This window comes from Solanum verrucosum, unplaced genomic scaffold (assembly GCF_900185275.1).
Source record: "Solanum verrucosum unplaced genomic scaffold, falcon-dt-bn FXZP01000240.1, whole genome shotgun sequence".
Classification (NCBI taxonomy): domain Eukaryota; kingdom Viridiplantae; phylum Streptophyta; class Magnoliopsida; order Solanales; family Solanaceae; genus Solanum; species Solanum verrucosum.
This window is the reverse complement of record NW_026020448.1, coordinates 362,127-366,358: the sequence shown is the minus strand read 5'-3', so window position 1 is coordinate 366,358 and position 4,232 is coordinate 362,127.

Below are 4,232 nucleotides of genomic sequence, written 5' to 3'. Positions count from 1 at the left end.
TGGCATATTGCTCGACTTGTGCCCAAATTTCCATCCGCAATATAAACAGTATTAATTTTGGTATAAAAATCAAAGTCCAAAGCCAGGCTAACAGTCTACTAGCTAGTAAGGACCATCTATTAAGTCTTGATTGACCAGCCAATGAACCCAAGTGATATTGCAACTTAAACCGTTTACACATTTGAAGTTGTAACACTTTCTTAGAGTGGTGTACGCATAATTTTTCATAAAGAGTGTCATCTTTCAAAAATGATAAACACTATAATCTTATATATATATAAATCACAATTCACGCATAATTATTGGGTTAATGGGTTTTTAATGGTTTTATAAAAAAAATAATTATTGGGTTATAGGTTTGGTATCGATTTTTAGTATTGAGTTAATGTGTAAGCGGATAACCCATTAAGACGATAGTAAGTTACTACTATACCCTTCATAAATATTAAATATTAATAATTTAACATAACTAGACACTATATCAATACTCTACACTACAGTCTCCACACTTCACACGTCATAGTACATCTACTTCACATCAGAAATTTCATATTATGTTTTGATTGTAACATGTTATTGTAGCCTTCGTACTACATCTACTCTTATTGATGCAATTTCTCATTATATTTCTTGTTTCACTATATCAAAACATTTACAACTGATTTGCTTGTCTCACTGTATCGTGTCAAATTGTTAGAGAAGTGAAAATTCATATATTTATTTTATGAGAATTTTTTTATTGGGTAAATCGAAAATCGAACTGTTAATGACCAAAATCGATAAACTGAAAACCAATAAAGAATATCGTATTGGTTTGTTATTGGTTTAGTGTATTTAAAAATCAAAAACTGATAAACCAAACTAATAATACATAAAACCAAATTAATAATACATAAAACCGAACCGAACCGACCGATGCACGCCATTGTGCTGTGTCACAATTAGTGTCAAGGATTGTCACTTTTTGTTATATACTATTGTTTTAGAGAGTCTCTCTCTCTATATATATATATTAGCAATTTTTTCCAATGTAGTCCAGTGACACAATTAGGGGGTACAAAACTTAATAACGCAGGGATTAGTAATCCAGGGATTAATAGTGCAAGGATTAGTAACGCAGAGTTTATTTTTATCAAGTGTTTGGTTCATTGTTTCTCACTTCATCTTGTGTCTGGACTAAAACTCTATAAAAAAATTCTTTCCAATTATACCCTTGATTTATTATAAAATTGAGACAAAGTAGATAATTGACAAATAATATTTTTTTAAAATGACCTTCTAACTAGATAGAAGAACACTTTTTTTGTCATGTTTGCAATTTTTTCACTTGAATTATTTGAAGATAAATAATTGTCATCTTAATAAATTGATCACTCACAAAATGTCAAGTTTAAATTTTAAAAAAAGAAGATAAAATATGTATTTTTAAAATAAAAAAGATGGTAAACAATAATAAGATTGGATAAAACATCTATATTTACACATAAAAATTATATAAATAATTAAAAACCACACAAGTATATTACTCTTATTTAGAAATGGGAGTTTGGAGGACCAACATTGCACTAAAGAGTTGGACTAAAAGCTATAGAAATTGTACATTGAGGCCCACCAAAAAGATGAACTAAAGTAACTTCATCTACTTCTACACATATTTTTCTTTAATAAAATAATTATTGCCTCCATTTTTATTTTTATTTTTAACATTTATTTTTAATTTTAAAAGATTGGAAATTTTATGTTAAAAATTTAAATAATAGAAAAAATGATTTATTTAACTTTTATCATCATCAATACTACTAATTTATTTGACGTTTTTTCTTAATCTTCATCTCATTATTAATGTTATTTATATAATTTTCTTAAATCACTTATATTTTCTTTTTTAACTCTTTTATATATATAAAAGTTGGATATGTAAATGATTATGTGACATTTCTTAGAAGCTAAGATTACTATTTATCTAATTTCTCCAAATTTAAAAAAAAAATTGAAGATATCATACGCAAATTTATGGTCAAACTTAAACTATTTGATTCTCGAGAAATAAAAAGTCTCACATAAAATGGGACAGACGAATGATAACTCTCAATTAAATTTATTTCACTTTTTTATTTTCCATTTTTAACATAATTTTTCAAGTTGGATTTCTAGGAATTCTATAGTAGACCCATTTAAATTTACTTTTTTGTTTTAAATTAGAGAACTTGGCCGCACTTCGCGTGATCATTTAAATTAAATATTTTTGATTAATTTTATATTTACTCTGTTGTTTAATCGTAATATTATTATTTGTTTTAATAATATGAAGATTGTGAAAAAAAAATAAAGCTTCACAAATTTTACATCTATTAAATGAGGAAGAATATATTTTTTTTATCAAATAAGTTAAACTATATTTGCTAATAACAAATTCTTCCATTGCATGAAGTTGATACTTTAATATATAATATATATTTCGGTTTACCATTCTCCTTAAATGTCTAAGAAATATCTCATAATGTGAAATAACACTGTAATACTCCCCTCTGTCCCTAATTACTTGTCCACTTTTAAATTGACACATTTATTAAGAAATCAATTAATGACATAGTGAGTTTATCATTTTACTCCTATTAATTATGAAGTAGATGAAAAGTTCTGCAATTTTCAAAGTAATTAGTCATTTAATTGAGGGTATAATAGGTAAAAAATATTCTTTCTTGATTTGTCAAAATGGACAAGTAATTAGAGACAACTATAAAAGGAAAAGTGAACAAGTAATTAGGGACAGAGGGATTACTAAACAAATGCATCAACAAATAAAATTTATATTAAAAATATATTGAATAATGACGTAATGATACCTTAATAGAATTTCCTATCCATTTAAAAAAAAAAACCTTCACCCTTTCAATTTCATTATATCTTCTTATTTAATTGAAGAATCATCATTTATTATATTCTACTCCACCTTAATTTGTACCATCAGAGTTTTAAGAATAAACATTAAATTTTAAATCGAAATAAAAAATCATTGAAAAAATGACAGAAAAAATAATAATAGTATATGAAAATTAAAATAAGGTGCAAGAAAAGCCTTTTCACGATAATTTTTTGAAATATATTGATAACAATTAAAATAAAGCTGTTATTTTATCTTTAAAATTATGTTTGATTGAATTGAATTAGTACAATGAGAAAAAATATTAAACTAATAACTTTTTAATGTTATTAAATGCATTTTATTTTTAATTGAGTAGTAGATTAAAAGATTCGAATTAAGATATAAAAATAATATCTTACTCTCTCCTTAATTATTATGGTATTGCAAACATTATTTTCCTTAAATCGTGATTCATTTTTCATTTACAGTTATATCCAATTAATTTCTAATGTATTGAATGTGGTTATGGGATATTGAAATAATATCTTTATCTTTCCTTAATCATAATAAAATTATAATTTAACATTTATTTTTCTGAAATGATAATTTTGTTTTAATTCCTAGAACATATTGTTTACTATATTGAATGTAATTATAATAAAACATATTGTATTTAGTATGACAAAAGAACTCAAAAATTGGAGAAATTAGATAAATAGTAATCTTAGCTTCTAAGAAATGTCATATCATCATCTACATATCCAACTTTATATATATATAAAAGAGTTAAAAAAGAAAAAATAAGTGATTTAAGAAAATTATATAAATAACATTAATGATGAGATGAAGATTAAGAAAAAACGTCAAAAAAATTAGTAGTATTGATGATGATAAAAGTTAAATAAATCATTTTTTCTATTATTAAAATTTTTAACATAAAATTTCCAATCTTTTAAAATTAAAAATAAATGTTAAAAAAACAAATCGAGGCAATAATTATTTTAAAGAAAAATATAACCAAAATGTCAAAAAAAATTGATAAAAAATAAAATAACTATCTATTAGTAAGAATGGTGTCACTACATTTTCTATTTTAACTTTATTGTTACGTATGGATGAAACTTTTAGAAGAAGAAATGATCCAAAAATTTAAAAATAATGATTCCTTAAATGGTGATTCCTTTTCCATTTACAGCTTTTCAATTAATTTTTAATGTATTATATATGGTTATGGATATTGGAATAATAATTTTATCTTTCCTTAATCATAATAAATTATATTTTAACCTTTGTTTTTGTGAAATGATAATTTTCTTTTCATTCGTACAACATATTGATTAATATATTAAATGTAATTATAATAAAA